The sequence below is a fragment of the Streptopelia decaocto genome (assembly GCF_964273445.1).
Source record: "Streptopelia decaocto genome assembly, chromosome: 7".
Taxonomy (NCBI): Eukaryota; Metazoa; Chordata; class Aves; order Columbiformes; family Columbidae; genus Streptopelia; species Streptopelia decaocto.
In genome coordinates this window covers 56503961-56524038 of record NC_138661.1, presented here as the reverse complement: position 1 = coordinate 56524038, position 20078 = coordinate 56503961, and the positions used below count along the sequence as shown (strand labels likewise).

Genomic DNA, 20078 nt, shown 5'->3' with positions numbered 1-20078 from the left:
CTTACCTGCTCAGTCACCACTAGTTTCTAGAATGAACGTGGTGAGTCTAATCACAACTTTCTAATGAGGTTTTCCTAAGGCTGCTTTGTGGCTCAGGTCTTCCCTCATAGCTTCTACACTGAAGGCAAAGATTAAAACTGAGGCAGAGCAGCAGGCTTCTGCAGCCGTTCAGATGGGTTTCCATCGATGGTGCTGCTCCTTGCCAAGGACCTCCACCTTGGCAGCGCTTTTCCTATTGGAAGTGGGAACTACATCCTAACTTTTCACACACATTTGTAGCTATTATCTTGTTGTTTCATCTCACCTTTACAAATGGATGAAGCGTGCTGTGTAATGGGTGTGTTGCTGGATTCTCTGATCTTTAAGTGTTAAAAAAAAAAGTCGTAGACATTTGTCATTTGGAAGTAGAAGAAATTACTGAATATTTGTAAGACTGTAGACAGGCAATAGCTTTTCACAGGGAGCCAAAGAGCTTGGAGGAATTGTGGAATTTGAATATTTTGGCAGGAGTGTTGATTTTACTAGAATATATGTATCGCTTTTTAAAATATTTATGAGAAAAATGACTTGTAATTCAAAGTCACTTGCTCTCCCGTGTCAGGTGGGTGCTAAACATGTACTGTCAATAGTACCAAAAGCTGCCTAGTGCTAATAAGTTGGAGCAATATGATTTTTGTTTCCTGACCCATATCTGCCTTCTGGTATTTTAAAACCGAATTAATACTGTATTGGAGAACAGTTAGGAAAGAAGGCTTGACTATTGAAAATAGTTTTAACCAAAGGTCTTCTACTGAAGTTTCTCTTATCTCTCTCCCTTCTTTGCCTCCCCCCAAAAAAGTTGAAGGGTTGAATACTACCCAGTATTTTACAACTACCATTTTGAAGTTTTTAATCTCATTACAAGTTTGATTTCTGAAATTATCAATTGGGTGTATTCATGTGCACAGAATTTGAATTAAGTTTCTGGCATGGGATACGAGGTTTTGTTTCATTCTGATGCAAAGCGCTTTGGACAATGAAAAAATGTGAATGGACTTTTCTTGAAGATTGTACACTTCTAATACATGAGATGAAGCAGAAGTGTGTCACTATTAGTGCCCTCTTGTATGCAGATTTGAACAAATTTTGACTGAGTCTTGACCAATGTGGGGTCAGTGCCCCTGTATAAGTGGTCTTGCCCTTCTGAATTTATTCTGTGCTAATTAAGTCGGCATCTTAAAACTGTGAAATAACTGTATTCAGGGATGATTAAAAAAATTTCCCAGGCTTTATTTCTATTGAGTTCTCACAAGTTGCTTTGTTAACACAGGAGAACTTAAAAAAAAAATGAGTAGATGTGAAGCATCTGTTACCCATCTTCTAGATCAGCTTTGCAGTTGACTGGACTGTGGATAAAAGACACGCTAAGTGGTTGAGTATTGCTTATGCTGGAAAAACAAATGAAGCTAACGGGGTTTCAAAGGCTTTGAAGCAGTGCTGCTCTCAGAGGTGTTCAGTTGTTTTCTTTGGCAACACGCGTTGAAGCAAGCTAGTTTACTTTATTAGAGGCATAAGGCTACTCTTGTAACCTTCTTCTGACTAAGATGAATTTGGCTGACTGACCTTATTTCTTTCTGGACCACACGTGTTGTGCTGCGTTTAGGAGGTTTGAGGGTTTTTTTCCCTCTCTTTAGGACTCATCTCTTTTAAAAGATAGTGGCATTTCCTACGTTTTCTTAAATCTTCCTTTTCAATTTGTGTTTCCCTATAGAACTGTGTTCTGCTATGATGGAGCAATGCAAATCAAGGAGAATAGCCGAAATTAATTCTTCACATTGGCGGCAGTTATGATTGCCTGCGTGGAATCAATAATGCATCATGGAGGGATCAAATTTTGGAGTATAATGTGTGAATAATGCTTGACACAAAACAAAAATTCAGTCATCATAATAGCAATTAGGAAAAAGCTGCAGCTTATCCCAGCTGTAATCTCTGCTAACAATGAAGCACAGCCTGGTAATCAGCATGTATGGTATGAAATGCACTAATAGAAATCACGGCTCTTTGTTATGTGTGTGTGGGGTGAAAGTTTCCTTTTAGCTAACTTGTACTGTGTTAACTAGACATAGTATTCTTCAACCCAATTATTGAGTGTGTGTGCACTTGTAAAAGCACTGATCAGCTGTGTGTTCATCACAATGTTTGCATAGACTAGCACCCCAAATCACGGATCCTTTGTGTTTTCAAGCAGAACTCTGATTAAATAGATCGCAAGAGTAGCCCAAGTATATAACGTATCAGAGGACTCCATTAAACATGTAGCAGTACAAAAGCTTTGGGTTTTATTTTTTTTTCCATAATTCCTTTAAAAATTAAAAGAAAAAATATGGATACTCATTGGTGTTGTGTGTTGGGTTTGGAGAATGGGTCTTACATTAATGAGAGGTATTTAGGGCAATGAATATTAGGTAATTTGAAACTGGCTTAGTAGCAGCAGTTGGGTTCCCTGTTGTATAAGAGCCCGTCTTACCCTGAACAGAAGGAAAGAAAAGCAGCATTTGGAATTAAAAAAGCAGTGACATTGAATGTATGATGGCAGTCACAGGAATGGTGCCCTGGCACCCTAGACAGGGCAGCAGAGCTGTGGGTTGATATCGCAGATGAGTGAGCCAGCTGACATATGGGGGTACCTATAGATAGATAGGTGCATACAGAGAGGTATGTACCTCCAGTAAGATAGGTCCTGACAATCTGCTTGTATTGATAAAAATCTTTATGCACACAAAAATAAGGCACATATAAGTTGTACACAAGCCTAATATAAATAGTGACATATAGGAAGAAGAGGTGCTCTGTGTGCTGCTGGTATATCTGTTTTCTTTTTAATGTACCTTTCCCAGGTGTGCCTACTGAGGAATCAAGCAGAGAGAGGAGAGGAAATGGCAAGGTGGCTTTTTTCTCGTATGACATGGAATTTCATTGTTCCTGAAGATGCTTTTATTTTTAATCACCTGTGTCACTCTACCTTGGACCTTCTCTGTGGTCCATTGCTGTCTAGTTTCCTGTGTATAAAGAACCAAACCTTTTATTTACCTATTTAGCTGAGTTACCTGTTGGTTTTTTTTTTGAGGGCTTGATCTTGATACACGAGGTCTTGGTGTAATTTCAGAGGTTTGGTCTGGCTTTAGTTCATGACACTGTGCCCTTTTGTGACTCGAATGTACAGCAGAAGATTAATGTATTTATGAAAAGGAAGAAGATTGTAAAAGAAGGAATCTGAATAATGCCAGGGCACACTTGGCAGCAGAATAAACCATATGAGATTTGGTTTGGCCAGAAAGGAGAAGGAAAAAAAAATTTGGCATGTTTCTCCGGAGCTGACCAAGTGTGGAGCTAGAGGCAGTCTTCCTAGAGGTGCCCCTGCTCCTGGAAATCACAGGTACAGAGGCATGAGAGTATCACAAGATAGTAATTGCCTAAACCTTTTCAAGAAATGGAAGGTACTGTGGCTGATGCACTGACAACCTGCATCTCTCTTTGATGCAAACTTATCCTATGGGAAGAGGAGGGGTGAACGGAGCTAGCAGGCCTGATAAGAGCAAACTATATTGCATAGGTGTATTCCTGCCAAATAATTCTTAGTGTTTGCTCGGAGCAGCTGGGTGAAGGATCTGGGTAGGCATCTGTGTAGGGTGTCATCATTCTTTGTTCCCAGATGCCAGTGAGATGTGATAGTTGTCTGGTTGACATAACAGCTTTAAAACAGTGTAGGAACAATTTTCAACCTGGGTAATAGGGCAAAAGAAGCAGCTGATTCTTGGAAATTAGTTTGCTCTAATTTTGGTTTAATACAGTAGAAAGTATGCTTGATACCCTGGCAGAGGAACATAATTTGTCTTCTTCTGAGTTAGTGTTAAATTTTATTATCTTTAATAGATACAACGTGAACGTGTCAGCCAGTTTGTCATAGCCATTCTGAAAATGCTCTCTTATGGTAGAATCTTCGGAAAAATTCCTTTTAAGACCAGTGCATTATTAATAAAGTAATCCATTAGGTCTGGTGATAAAGGGTCACAGCAGAGTCTGAAATACGTTTCTTAAATGGTCAAGAAATTTATCATGGTTGGAGGATTAATTGATTTCATTTGGAGGCTTTCTTAAGGTTTTCAGGCTTTATGTTTAGAGATGGTTTAGTCTCTTTGCAAGTGTGCTCGCTGCTCAAAGTTTTGCTTCGCTGTCATTAGCTTGAACTATTACATTTCTGCTAAAGGCAAACTGTTCTTTTAGCATTATGACTGATTGCATCTGTGAGGAGTCTTACTTAGGTAAAGAATATGAAAGTTTATGGCAAATAAGGTATTTTACTTGAAATCAATTCAAAATCAGAATAATGGTATCAAGCATTAAGTGTTGCAGTGTAAGAATAAAAAGGCACTGCAGATGCTGCTAAATGCTGAACAATAAAACTCTAATGGGTCTATATATTTTTAAAATTGGACAGAACTGTCATCATTTAGAATACATGGACATTGTTTTAAACCATATAGAAATCACTGCCCCCAACTTCAATAATGTGCGTAACTGTTGCCAGGGCATGATTTATTCAGTGAATGTAGCTCCTATTCACTGAAGACTTGGGGGTGGAGGGAAAGGCAATTTAAAATGAAAGTTGTTCACTGTTATATTAACATAATTAAACCTATAGATGGTCTGAGAACAATTCAGTGCAGCTACCATTTTTTAATTCTCAGTGTGTAAATGCGTGTGCGTTTTCTCTGTTCTCCAACAGGGTGACTCCCCAGCCCAAGTTTTCAAGCGCGATGTTGGGTGCTATCTGCGCAAACAGATGCTCAGCTCTCCTTTCCAGTGAATGTTCTTGCAAACTAGTTTTCTCATACATTGCATATCAAAGCAGATAATGGATTCTGTTGTCCAAATGTACAGTTGGTTTTAATTTCATTGAACATTTCTGAATTCTTTACGCCAGCCTTCAGAGTTCCTCGCATGCTAATCAAACTCTGAAAGGGTGATTTGGGCAGTGAAATTAATATTTGCCTTCTTCTTAAACTATTGATTTCAACAGTTCTTGTTTTCCTTAAAGAAAAAGTGGATGATTGTTGCATATTCATGACTGAACTGCAGAGAACTTGGACCAGAATTAAACAATTAACCCTCTCGCCAATGTAAACATCCATTTGAGTTGAAGCCAGGGATGTTCCTACTTGGTTTATTATGGATCTGAGATATAGAAATGTATTCCGGAGGACTGTGTTTCTAATAAATAAAAAGGCATAATGAGAATGTAACTGGGAAGGAAGACAAAAGCAGCCATGCTTTAAATTGTTAATGATGGTGCCAGTGGCTGCAGCTTTACCACAGCTGTTTAAATTGATCAGCTAGTGAAAATGTTTTGTTTTGGCATTTTCCCTGCATGTGCAACTCTTTCGAAGAGACTTCTGGAAGCTTTTCAAAGGCGAATCATGATCTTTTTTTAAACCAGACTTATAACACCAGAGTTCCCAGTATTTTTGGGATCCAATGTTTAAGGATGAAGTTCAGTTTTCCTTCTGTAAAGTTTTTGGCTGATGAGCCATCACTTCTCCTAAATTTCCTTTACCACTCTTTTTTTTTTTTTTTTCTCCTTCCAAAATATTGCAAATTGCCTCATCACTTATGAGTAGTGAATAAGAGCACACTTCCTAGCTGTCCTTTCCTTTTTCCCCATCTCCTCTATTTTCCTGGTGCTACTGAGCTTGATCAGAAAAGCAGAAAGGTGCTATGTCAATTCGCTATGCATCTTTTGGTCAAGCACCCGGTGTGAAATTGTTCTGTAAAATATATTTTTTTCAGAGGGAACCCACTACTAATTTGTTTCCTGGTTGGCTCTACCTTGTGGCTGATGTGGGTTAACCAAGACCTCTTCAATGCTTGTATCGTTTCCTTCTGTTCCAGAGAGACTGGTATACATTTCAAAAGGATGCAGTCCCTTTGAGTTCAGTAGGTAGGGGAAGGTCCTACTTTCTGTATGTTGACAAGTGACTTGATAAACATCTATGGCTGGAGGACTGGCTTGAGCCAGTGAGGCCAGTGAGCCTTGGTGGGCTTTGCAGAACATCTCCTGCCTTGGGTTCCCACCTGACAGGGCTGCTGCGCAGACCTACCTGGGACCTCGTGTGAAGTCTCTTCCTGGCAGTTGTGACGGCAGGTGACCCGTGGACAGGCCATGCCTTAGCTAGTGTTGAGCAACCTGGTTTCTGCCTAATGTACTTGCAGTGGGGGTGGGTATTGAACATTATTCAGAATCCATTATATATTTATCTTTACTCCTTTGCGCAAAATGATTTCTGTAAGTACCCTGTTATGGTTATGAAAGCCCAAACCAAGCATCAGTCTCAAACCCTTTGACCTGTCTGCACAGAATGGAGATCTGTTTTGAAAAGGACTCCTTTATATCTGTTTTTACTCCATGCCCTTCCATTCATTTGCCTATACAAAGCAATAAAGGGTAAAACTAAAGTAACATAAATTGGTCTGTCTTCCTGAATCCATGTCTCGCTAATGTACCCAGATTAACTCAACTGTAAATTGTCTCCTTTGGATGTCGTGTCTTGCTAAAAGTTTCCTATATGATTCATGATTTGGATTGCTTTTAACAGCTATTGGCTAAGCAATATGGTAAATGTACAAGGTGATGCAATTGGCATTAGTGAGAGGATGCACAGGAGCATGTAATGCAGTCAATACTACATTAACTACTGATGCCCAATTACAGAAACTGGAAGAGTGGCTTTTAGGAGCATTAGGACTTGCAGAAGAGCTGAGATCACCTGCCGCTCCTTGCCTAAAAGCTTCACCCTTTATGCGCTGGGATCAAAGCAAACATTTAGTTGCTATTTTGTCATGTATAACAACGAAGGTATTCCCTCCCTCCCCCTTTTTTTTCCCCAAAAGTGTCACACTGATGCTTTTAGCACATGTAAAATCCTATCTCTGTATTTCAAGAATCTCCTTCCATCTCCTGAGGCAAGACTTTATTTGAATAAAAACTCTTTACCCCTGTATTTACTGTTTTGCTGAAGCTTACTACTTTAGCCATTTTTTCTTTTAAAGAAATACCAAGTGCAGTTCAGAGTGTCCTATTTCAGTGTGTCAGACCAAGGCTCCCCTCTGTTCCCCCCGGCTCTTTCCCTGTTCTAATCTCTGTATGATTGTTTGTGACCTCAGCTGGCTCGAAGTCTCTAGAAAGAGTTTTTTAAAATACAACCAGATACCACATAAAACAGGATATTTGAGTGTGTGACCTCTCTGCAGTCCACGTTCAGATTAAGCACACATTGTTTCTACCAGTGCTTAAAACCCATTTGCAGTATATGGCAAAGGACTACGTTACACTAAAAGACAGTGCATACTTTTAGATTGAGCTGAGTGTGATCAGATTCTAAATCTATTTTTAAAATAATGAGCAATGTCACTGCTGCATGGCAAAACTAACAACCCACAAAGTTCATCTGGACTTGGAGTGAGATGGGAAAAGCAGCTCTAAGAACACTGAAATATTTTAATATAAAAGACAGCTGGCAGGTGGCTTATTGCTCTTGTTGCAGCATTTGTCTTTATTTCCAATTATGATACTTGGCATATCACTGCTGCTTTTAATCCTCGAAGCATTTTGCCAGTATTAAGGAATTTATGCACCCCAAGTTAACATTCCCCGGAACTGAGGCCTGGCTATCTGGGGGGACGTGCCTGACCCCCCTGAGGTGTGGGTGGGCTCCTGCGCAAGTTGTCCCAGACTTGTTGAGCTTGGCTTTCTCTCTGCACAGCCTATGCTGCCCTGCCCAGCAAGATAGGAGGGTGGGATCTGCAACACCAACCCTTGCTGTGGCACGGTGATGGGGCTGGGTCCCACCTCCCCTGCTTCCCCAGGCTGGGTTAGGGAGTCAGAGCTCTGCAGAAGAGAAGAGAAGCAACTTCTGGATCTCCTAGGAAGGATGGAATGCTATTCTAACAGTTGCTTTCCTTGGCTGTTGTTGGGGCAGTTGTGTTGATCCACTCTCAATAGGCAATTTTTTTAATGTCCCTAGGGTTGAACCCAAGTAATTGCAAATTTTTGAGGAAAAACCTTCTCTAGACAACCATCCTGCCACCATTATGAGCACTGGGCACATTCCTCTTGATTCCTGCCATGATTATAAGTGTTAGTCACATTCCTCTCTGTTGCTTCATGAATGTGACAGAAAAATGAGGTAAGGCTGTGCTGTAAAACACCCTGACAGCCTACAGGTGCTTCCGTAGTGACCCTTTTTTGGGAGATGGTGTCGGCTTAACCTGTGTGCATCTTGGTTCTCTGTGTGATTGCTCCGAGGTCCCATGGAGCTCTGCCCCACATTTAGTGACTGTCTCAGTATTTGGCTGGTCCAGGGGAATTTGCTGTGCTGGGGGAAGGAGGCGCAGGGGCGGAGGAGAAGAGCTGTTATTTTTAAGAGGACTGTTGCTGTCAGTCCCTGATGGATGCTCTTTTGAAGGTCCGAGGGGAGGGAGCAGAAGGGAACCTGCTGGTTTTCTCCTTGCACTAATGTGTTTAAAAGGTGGCACCAGCCGTGGAGGCGTGGGGGAACTTGACTGAGCTCTGCCTTTAGTGCAGCTCCAACGCCGACAAGGATCCTGCGCTTGATTCACTTTCCAAGCTGTACAAACAATGCTTTCAACGTCTGAAGTACTCAGCAGGGCAAGTCAAAATGTCCCTGAGCAACTTTGTATTTAGACAGTGTTTTCTCTTCTCCTTTGATCAGGAGGGAACAGATGTGTCTCTTCTTCTGTGTGTGTTTGCCCACACCCCCTGATGCACACGCGTTCCCTAAGTTGGAATTTAGACTAAACAAGGTTTTAACTTACTCTTGCTCATTCCCTTATCTCTCTTTAATTTGAACTGAGTAAAAAAAAAATATATAATAAGGCTTCCTTTAAAAAAATACATGCATATGTATAATCGATTCATTGACTAGTCTTTTTGGGGGTTTTTAAGCATTCAGTCTAAGTGGGCTGCTCAGTGAAATTTGTACATTCATAAAATAGCTGATTGAAAAGCAATATTTCAGATAAATACAAGCCAGCGATCTATCAGCAGTTGTAATAAAAGCTGGGCTTCAGGCTGTGATTTTATTTTGAAATAATAAGAATTGCTTTATTCTTTTTACTTGAGTTACCATGGTAATTCTGTCGTGTAGCAGTGTTATATTGATTTAGAAAGTGGACAGTAATATTTCTTTTGTGTTATTCTGTTTCTAGGGGTTGATTTCTAATTTCCACTTGGAGATTACTTTTATAAATTTCTTAAGTCCTTCCACTTTTTTCTCTAGCAGTGTAATTTTCCTCTCACACATTGCTATTTTCTGAGCTTATTGGTTTGCTCTTATTTTAAATTAAACTTGCTGTTTTCAAATATTGAAATGACATCTTTGTCTGTGTCTGTACTTTGGTTTAGCAAAATATTACAGTCTGCTGTTTTATGCTTAATAATTTAGGGGAAGCTTTATGTCTGCCATCAGTGGTTGTTGGTAACTTATGACTAAACCAACACAAAGCTTAAATCTCTGACATTTTAATACTGGATAATGGTGCTTCCACCCTGCACACCATTTCTTTTTTTTTTTTTTTTTTTCTTAAGTCTGCCTTGTTTGTGTGTACACTAAAGAGAATGACAATTAAATTCTGAAGAGATCAGGAGGAATTTTTGGGTGGAGCTGGCTCTTGGCTACTATTGGTCTCCGTCACACTTGAGAGAACCACTGGTTTTGTCCATCCCGCAGGTACCCTACCTGGTTGCCCATCTTCTTCATGCAGTTAAGAAGCTTCAAGTTTTCTGAAAGCAAAACTTTGACTTGCAGAACTGCGTGTACATACCCAATGGCTGTCAAAAAATAACCAACTGTTTTAGCTCCATACAGGATTGTTATACCTTAGCTACGGAGCACTGCTCTTAGATTACTGCTGCTTTAAGAAATGACAAACTAAACAGAATGTGACTGTTCCTTGTGGCATTTCTTTCTTTTTTTGTGAATGAGAAATAATGCTTCTATTCTGAATCTGGGAGATGCGCAGAAATGAACCTCAAGCGTCACTGTTTAGAGAAGTGGTGGTTTAGATCCTGACACCAAAGCCATGAATTCTGCTTTCAAACAGAAGTTGTTCAGCTTACCTTTTAGTAAAAAGGTTTGGGAAAGCTACTTCATGAGCACTAAGTAGAAATTTCCTGATCTCATGAAAACGGCACTGAAAGGTTTTGCAGTGCAAGTAGCTGATGGGAGGGGGACTGAGGCCTTGTCCTGTTGCCCTTTGGTTTCATTCCTGTCTAAAGCTCACGACAGTAAGAAAATGAATGCAGGAGCCCCAGCTGATCTCTGGACCTGGTGCAAGCAGGAATTACTGTCAGCTGGAAATGGCAGAAAAGATTCAAAGGGTGGTATGAACATGTGATGGTGGACCTCGAAAGGCCTGAGGGATGAGGTAGGTGGCAAAAGGCAAATGGAGTCCTGGAATGGATTGAAGAAGAAACATCCAAAAATGATCACTGTTAATAATGCTGGATAAGAGGCAATGATAGACCTTGGGTAAGCCATAGATCACTCATTCTCAGAAATAGTAAGTCCACGTGGAAATAGGGGCAGAGAGGATGCTTGTGAAGACGGGGTGTACATGCTTCAACTTGTCTGCCTTTGCAAAATGAAGGCTGACCAGTCTGCCCTGTATGAGGACACTAGGATGGGAAACACCAGGCAGGAATGAAAACACGCTTTTTACTCCAAAATATTTTATTGTCATTAGAACAAGCAGGTGGAAATGGCTAAGCATATTTCTAGGCTAGCAACTCGAAAGCTTCTGGGCTTCAGAAGAGTTGGTCTCTAGATCAGCCTTCCCCAGGGAATAGTGGAGGCATGAAGGTGAATTGTTTGGGTTGGAGAAAGAGATGGTATGACAGCCTATGGCTGTGGGACTTGGGACTCGCTGGTCCTCCTCAGTCGTCAGTCTATGCTGAGGCATTTGTGTCACAGCGTATGAAGCTCTGTCAGTGTTTCCATATAAAACCCATATTTTCATGAACATTCATTTATGGTGAAAGTCTGCACATAAGATCCTGCCTGAGGATACCTTTTTCTTTCCTATTAAAATTTTATAAACCCATCACTTGGCTGGGATTTTAGTTCTCCATGAAAGTAAGATAGAACAGGGGCCCTGATGGGGAAGCATGAAGGGTATAGTGCCATTTTCTTCCTCAATGCACCCTTTTAAAAAAAACAAAAAAAAAACAAAAAACAACTACAAGCTTACAGGTGAACTCCTAGATGGAAATGGCAAAAGCCATATTCTCAACTTCTTTTCAGTGATCTGATGTGGTTTGATCCAAGTGTGAAAATGCATAAGCAGCAGCTGTTCCCAGAAGTCTCCTCCAGCTTTTCCGCATGTGTTGTTGTGCAGGTGTTGTCTGTGCTGTTCAGCTCAAGAACAATGATACGCAAACTTTAAAACCTTCAAACAGGTCTTGACCTGTGAGGCTGTAATGGCCCTCGGAGCCTTCACGGCCCATCGGGTGATGTCTGTTACACATTAGTCTGTAATAGCTCCAGAATAAATAACTTGATTCTTTTTAAAAAGTCGGTAATTATATCTCTCTGCAATGGAGTGCAATGGCTCCGCATGCTAAAATGCAGTTTTAAAGTAATGCAACAAGAGACTGGTTAATGTCTCTGATCGTCTCGGCGCTGAGTGCAAGTCCTCTGCTTGCTTTCTCCTGCATTTTCTTTCTCATTGCTTACTCATTTTACAGCATATCCATGCTACCACGGGCTGACATCTCGCCCCAGATTCGCTGTGATGGGGTAAACAAGTACCTGATACTATACATCTCCGCAAATTAATGCTTTGGTATTTCCCCATCGCACCTACTTTTCAGGAAGAGCTTCGGATGATAATTTGCACTGATATTAGTAGGGCTCTGTGCTCAAGAGAGCAATATTGCCCTGGTAGGAGAAAGGACTAGATGATTTAATAGACTTTTTTTTTTTTTCAATAAGCATTTCTCTCTGTATCTGATCTTTCCACGGGATACAGTGCTGCCTGCATCCTAAGTTGGGATTTGGGTTTGCTACCCCCTACCTAAAATGTATTTTCTTCCCCTATGGTTCATTCAATTATAACTCTAGGATATATCTTCTGGGACTGAGTAATTGGCTAGGTCAGAAGTAATCTTTATTTCCACTAGAGAGATGTTTACAAACTGATGCTGTAGTATCTCTTTAAAACCCACTGAGAATCTGATTAAAGGCCTGAGGATCTTCTGCAAAGATTGCCTGCTCCCAGTTGACTTGAAAGGGTCAGCATGCTGTCACAGTTTCGACGACTAAGAATTAACTTAGGGCTGATTCAAATGCTACTCTCTGTGTATAGCATTGATTGGGCTGCTTTCAGATGGCAAGAGGTAACCTTATACTGCAGCATGTGTGAACTCCATTTAGTTAAATAGGAAAGCTGAATGAATATGGTTGCTTGTGGCACGGGAGCTCAGAGGTGAACACGTTCTACTCCTTCTGCCCTGAATTAAATGCTTTGGGGAGAGTGGGAGAGAAACATAATTCTTGTGGCAACGTACTTGGGATGCTGAATACTGCAGCTGTTCTGCACCAAGCAGAGCTCCTAAGTTTCACGTAATCTTTTCTTCTTCTCTTCCCCTACGTGTGGTCCACCCTGTAGGCTTGACCTTAATGAGATGGGATCACTTGTAGTGGAAACAGTGGCAGAGTGCTCTTTTGAGTGGGGAAAAAAACAGACAAAAAAACAACCAACCAAACAAAAACACACACACACAAAAAAAGAAGGCAAACCCAGACCAAATAAAATTACTTCGAAACATCATTATCGCTGCCCCTTTTTCAGGAATTGGTGGTAGCACTAAGATTTTTAATGCGGTTTCATGTGAGCATCAATGCTCAAAGGCATTGTGCATTAACGTGGGAAACAGCTGGTGCTGCCTCACACAAAGCTGTGGGGTTTGTGGCGCTACGCTCCCGGTTGCCAGCCTTAGAGCTGCTTTTAGAAAGGGCCTGGTGAATGCAACCACCTGCCACGATGATGCGCTCTGTGGGAAGCAATGCCAGGCTGCAGGCCGGTGCATTCCAGTGCTGTCAGGGTGTGCACCCCAGCAGGCAGAGCTGCTGCTGCTCAGCCCAGCGCGTGGAGCTTCTGCTGGGCACCTCATGGAGAGAAAACGGGCTGGGCTGTGGAGCCCTCCTGGGGATCTTCTTCTGCCTGCCAGCCTCCCCACCAAGCCAGCAGTCGCCTCCAGCCAATGGAGCAACCAGGAAAGGTGCCACACCGGCAATAAACCTTCAGCCAGGATGCAGGGGCCAGCTGCTCTAAGTCAGTGAGCATTTGCTGCCTCAAAGCAAAGGTGGAGATTCCTGATTTCTTGCATCCTGTAACATCTGGTAAGAGAAAGGCCTTTCTGGTGATACAGTCAGAACACCTAGGGTGTTCTTGGGGTTTCACAGGTGCGTCAGTGCTGTCCGCACATGGACAATATCATGGGTTTGGTGCATCTGTGATAAAGGGTTCAGATTTCCTTGGGCAATTTCTTGGGGACTGTTCCAGTGTTGTCTTGGAGTGAGTGCAATGAGGCTGTAGGCTGAGATCTTAGGCTAACCTAAAGCCTTGATGTGGTTTTTTGTTTGTTTGTTTTTTCTTGCTCTTTTTTTTTTCTTTTTTCTTTGTTGCCTTGCGACTATTGTAAGAAGTCCAGGTGGAAGAGATGCTGGAAAGCTGTCAGGCTCTGGATAAGAGCAACCAGAGAGGTCACGCTGCAGCAATGTACTGTTCCGTTTTACCTGTGCCCAGCACCATTTCTGTGTTCCCTGTGGGCAGCTCCTGTGCAGTTCTACTGCACGCTTGCTTTCAGAGTTGCAATTTGCCAGTGGTTGCTCTCAGAAGAGAAATGTGCCCCAGCAGGATCCTGAGCAAGCTGAGTGCGATAGTAACTGCACCAGCCAAGGCAGAGGAAAGGAGAATGATTTTGATGTCACCTGTAGGTGACCAGCCATGAAGTCAGACAGTTTTCTGTCTGCAAGACTTGAAAAATGACACCAGAGACTGACAGTCTCATGTCTCCTCCCTCCACCTCCCCTCCCAGGCTGGAGGAGCTGCTGCCTCATGGTCACTGTAGTTTAGTTGTGGAATGTTTCCCGGTACACAACTGGATTCATTTTCTGTACAGTAAACAGAGTTCTGATTGCCTCTTGGCAAAAGATGGTCAAAATATTTGTCCCATTATAAACTTTTTATCAAATTAAACAGTGCATTGAACTAAGGAGCTGTGAACATGTCATGGTAGCCCCTTTGCTACACTTGATGGATACTCAGTGTTTGCTTTTGCTTCTTTTCATCCCGTCATCTTTCTACTTGGGATGGCTGGCTCATTTCTCATCACTGAGTAAACTCTGTGTATTAAAGTCTCAAATTATGACTTGTTTCCCACTCCCATCCCATCCAAGGAACTAGATAAAAATTTAAGGTCAACAAAAAATCTTGCCGAACCCTGATCTGTACATAGGATTTCTTAATGTGTGCTGTTCTCATTTAGCTTGTAAGCGTACAGCACTGACTGTCTAAAGAACACTCCTTGGTGACACTTAATCAAAGAAAGCAAATATTTCTTCTTCTTAGCTTAAGTTTCCATTAGATCTACAGAGCAAGCCAGTTGTGAAGATTATTATGCTGGTTCCTTCTACAAGAGAGAGTCGCGTGAGTTGTTACTACAGTACCAGCTGAGAACAGTGTGACAAGTCTCATTTTGTTTCCATTAAATGAATACTCTTCAAATGGCATTAACCTAGTTAAAATTTTGCTTATCAAAGCAAGATCTGTAAAGCAAGCCAGGTAAGCGTGCATCACTGTTTGAAGTTGTATAAGAATGCAGGAGGAGGAGTTGGTTTTGAACTTTCCTCGTGCTGCATATCATGATCAAGCGCTTGAGGCAACTTTAACATCTGAATGAGTTTGTCATTAAAGGACTAGTGTTGATAGCAGGGCTGTGTTTACTCAGCACTTCCCTGCAAGCTATCAGAGCGATCCTTCCACTTAAGTGTTTACCCTTGAGTTTAGCAGAGATGCCTACCCAGTGAAGGAGAGGTCTTACACAGCCTTCGGATGCTGAATGACAGTGTTTCTGTGAAATAAACACTGTAGATGCTTTTTACGTCCTGGAAGAAATCACTAAGAAATTGGGGGCGGGGGGAGGGGTCAGGAAAACAAAACAAAACAAAAACCCACACACTTGACCCTGCTTGTATTTATCTTTGTTTGGTACTATGCTATGTGAGGCAGTGTATGCATACAGAATAGCAAGAAATAATCTCTAAATTAGAATGTTAGAATTAAGCATCAAAAAAAATGTCAAGAAAGGCAATGAAAGTAAAGTAACTTTCCCGAAATAACAGCATTTTGTCAATCTGTGGTGGGATGAAATTCTGGTCTTCAGATCTCAGGCCTGAACACTGTATATATATATGCTGAATTGCAAAAAAACATGTAAGTTCATGTGATTCTTGCTTCAGAACAATACCCAAGGGCAGATCAGCATGGGTGCTGGCTGTCAGTCTGTTTCCAGTTTACTTTGAGAGTAAGATTTTGTATTATACTGTGTCAAATGCTAATCTGGCTAAGGCTTTCTCTGTTGCTTATGCAATTTAATATGTTATACTCACCTTCCCCCTTGCTGGATTTACTGTACTGTCTAATAGGTAATATGGTCAAGTGGTTTTCCTCTAAAACAATTTGGGAACAATGTGCAAACCAAATGAAACACATGCTCTACTGGAAGATTGGTTTACAATGATATTTTAAAAATATTAGCAAGGAGATACACAATAAATCACATAAGTATCTTTGGCAACGTTAAAAGTAAACCAGGTCTTTGTGTATTGGAGGAGATAATATGTAGTCACCTAGTAGGGGAAGAGGAGGAGGGCATGCATGGGTTGGAAGCAGGACTTACTGGGGCATTTTGTGAGTTTTGGGTATTACTGGCTTTAAATCAGAAGAACTGATACAGAAGTAAAGACAAGTTGTGTGGAACCTGCCATTTTAAAATGTACACAGAAAAATATTCCTAAGTAGTGAAGGGGTTTTCAACATTTTAGTCTTTATTTTACATGACTTATCAAGTACTATTTAGTCCCGTGGGCCTGGGGTGGTTTTGGCTGGTTTTGCAGAGGGTGCTCCATAGGAACAGGATCCGAAGAGGTAGTGAGTGCAGCATTGCTCCTCTTCATGCCGCAGTCCCATGCAGAAAGCTCAAAAGGGCTGTTTCATGGCCGGCTCCGCTGCAGGGCAGCCGTGGGGCACTTGCAAACACTCAGCGACGTCAGATTTCTGTGGCTGTCCTGTGGGATGTGCTGCAGAGGGAGCTGATGGTGTGTCTGGCACAGAGCTGGGAGACAGGAGCCCCTGCTGCGAGGGACGGGCAGCTGGTCAGCCACCACCTGAGCTGCTGGGCAGCCCCAGCCAGGGTGTCTGATACCATGACCAGCTCTGCCTCACCCGAGGTGCTTGGTGTGGAGGCCATGCCTTGCTCCTGCTTGAGAGTGCATAGCCGAAATGCATGGTTTGATGTGTGGAATGAAGAGAAGAGGAGCAAAGACCATCACAAGCACCACAGCAGAGCCCTCCTCCTGTTGGCCCCTGTGCTGTCTGTGGTGCAAAACCACTGTCTGTGCTTCACCTGGAGCTGCAGCCGCTTGCCTTCTGTACCTGAGGAGCACATCCTGCTTTACACCTCCATCTTCCCCACTTGTTTCAGACATCTGTGTGGCTCTGTACCCATCCTGCCTCTTCAAAAGATAGAAATCTTCATTTCTCCCTCCATTTTTGAAGAACTGAGATTCTTGAGTCCTTGAATCATTTGACTTGTCCTCTGCTATGCTGCCTTTGCAGCATCCCTTTTATATAATCACTGCTGCTCACAGTATTCTGTAATACAGCCCCACTCCTCTCTCTAATAGACTGCTATGATGTCCATGACTTACATCCCTGAATTTTCATTACTGCTACAAAGACTTTTATGCACTTTAAAAGGGAACAGATGGATTCTTCCCTATTTTGGAAGAGATCATTCGTGCCTGTCCACCTTCTCAAGTTCACCTATTTTCATTACTTTAACTTAAAATGATTTGTGGAGCCTTCTGAGCTCTCAAAATTAAACTGGAGCCTGAATAAGATTTGAAACTAGATTTTCCTCATCTAACCTAAAGTAGATGATAGCTTCAAGGGGGGACCTAGAGAATAGTTCATTTTGGTTATAGTTCAAAACAGTAGTCAGCCTGTTCTTTCCCACTGTGCTCTTTCAGCATTGCTCCAAGGAAGCTCACAAAGAGCCCTTCCGAGATTGAAGTGGGAACAAAGTGCTAATTGTTAAATTATCTTTTGCCCCCCACAACCTAAGGAAAATCATCTGAAAGATGCTAGTTGCATACGGAGTATTTCTGTGTTCATCCAGTGTTAAGTAGTCTGTTTTAGAAACCTTTTATGGTCCGTGCTTGGCAGTCCTCAATAGGCTTTTGCACTCGAACAATATGGACTCTAGCAGGTGGCATTTTTGGAAAATGACCTCTTCTCAATAACAGGATGTTCAGAAGTTGGCCTTCCTCGTCTTTTTAAAATAGGAGGTGAAGGGCAAATGTACTACTAATAGGGTGAAGATGCGCTAAGATCTTAGACTGGAAGACAATCAAAATATCAGCTTCCAAAGAGTTGAGCAACCGGTGAAGAGCATGGTCTAATAGCTGGGCGTAGTAACTAGCAGCACTTCTCTTTAGAAACAAATGGCGTAAAGTTACAGGAGCGGGTCTTCTGCTGTGGCAGAGGTTAATTATACAAGTGGTTCTGCAACTTGCAGGCTTTTTCTTCTGTGCTCCGCTCACATTTGCCTTTCTGACGTGAACTGCAGTAATATGCACAATTTATGTGTCTCTGTCTGATTTTGGTTAATTGTAGTAGTAATTACTAATTTCCAACCCTTGACCCGCTTTTTTAATCGCATTTTTTAAATGATCTTTTTGTGCCATTTTAGAATCTGGTGTTTGGTTTTTAATTTAGATAAATTATGCTAAAGTGTTCTTGAGAGAGCTGCGCACTAAGGTCAAAAGCTTTATCTGTGCGGTGCCCATTTGCTTTAACCTATTTTAATAATTGTAGCCGCTTCCTTTAATGGGTAGCTTTTGTCTGAACTATGCTACATCTGTCCTGTTTAGTCCAGGCTGCTGATGTAGCAGTAAAACAAGGCGCAGCGGAGCAGCCCTGAGGTTTGGGGATCCCAGCTTGGGTTTTGGGGGTCCTGGGGCCAGCACATCCGGCCCCACTGCTCCCCTCATCTTGTGGGAGAGACCACAACGCTTTGAGAAAATACTTTTTCTTTTATTAATCCCTCTGCTCCACCCAGCCATTAAAAAAAAGGATCTATGTGTGTACAGGAAGAGAGGGAGTTTGCTTTGGGTGTTTGTGGTAAGCTACGTTAGATTTTACACATACTGGTTTTCTTATCTTTTTCTTCTCCTTCTCCTCTTGTTTCTGATGGGAAAAGTTTAGCAGGGCGTGACATTTTCAAACTTGGAAACAGGTATTAAAGAGTAATTAGCTGGCCGGCCTCTCTGGGTAAAACAGAGGAAGCTTGCCAAAGATCTTGTCTTTAAACATTTGTACAAATTTCTTGTCAAATATAGAAATAATTGCTTTTACCCCCCTTTCTTTTCTTCTCTCCTCAACCACTTTCAGTCCCGCATCTGGTTTAATGCAATGGGTGTTTGCATGAATGGCTTAGTTAGCCAGGGTAGTAATAAAACACTTTGAATTTATTGTGACATTTGGATTTAATTAAAAAGTACACACTTAGAAAAGTAAAACATAATATGTAGAGGGAGTCAGGAAGGTTTTTCTCCTTTTCTTCCAAAAAGCTAATTAGAGTTGTATTTTAAATTGTTTATGTGCTGCTAATCATTGTAATAAATCATTTATACTGAGAAAGACACACTCTAATGTGCTTGTGTAACTGTTTATGCTCTCAAGTTTCTATCATGAACAAATTGATCTGGAAGTGAATTTATTAACCACTAGGGAAGAAATCATTAGTGCTTTCTCTAAATATTCCCCAGGTACACTTTTGTTATAGTAGTTTACTGTTTTAACTGAAAGTAACGTTACGGGGCCTTGGTTGTAATTATGATGCAAATTGACTTTCCATCATTTAAAAGGAGGAAAAACTGCCTTTTTTGCTGGTAGTGTATATCTATGTCATATACACCAGAGAGCTTTACAGCTTCCAAATGTTTTCTGCTGAAAACAAAATGTAAACTGTTATTTTTTTGGAGGAACTAGTTGTAGGGACTTTATGGAAGTTTTAAAATAATCAAGTGAAAAATTTAATGTCTTTAATCTACCTGGCCTTTGCTGAAGGGTCTTAGGACAAGGTAAGCACAGCCTGTCACATTAAATCTTTTGCATCTGGCAGCACACTTATAAAGCAACTTGATGTCTTCAGAGTGCTTGGGACCGCCTGAAATCTCCTGGAGGAAACTCGCATTGCTGTCCCCGGTAAAGACACCAATGCAGAGATTTTAATGCAGAAAATCACTTGCAGAACCATAATTATAACCTGAGATTTTTCTGGTTCATGGTGCAGTTCTTAATCTGAACTGGGGATCTGCTGACATGTCAGCTCTTCCCCAGGGTTTCCAAAGTGGGCTGGTCCTGTGAGTCTGGAGGTGGTCGCGGTGCCGCGTGTGAGGGCGTAGGGAGCCGCGGTCCGCAGGATTTACAGCCCCCTGGCTGGGGCCGAGGAGCAGCTTTCATATTTGGAGGTGTTGCTGAATTAGTTTTCAACACCTGTACTTTCCCCATGGTAATAAAATGCATTTCCCACCTTGCCCAAGAAACAAAATCTGACCATCAAAAGCTCCAGTTTGACTCTGGCAGGTTTTGTGGGTGCTCTCTAAATTTAGCTGCTATTATTTGAATACTGAATTATTGATTTACAGGTCTAGCATCAGGCCACCAGGCGG

General features: G+C 41.7%; 1 protein-coding gene across 4 annotated transcripts in view; it reads left to right on the top strand.

The window, feature by feature from the left end:
• LMO1 (LIM domain only 1) overlaps nucleotides 1-20078 on the top strand; it is a 62090-nt gene that overhangs the window by 6559 nt on the left and 35453 nt on the right. The window lies entirely within an intron of this gene.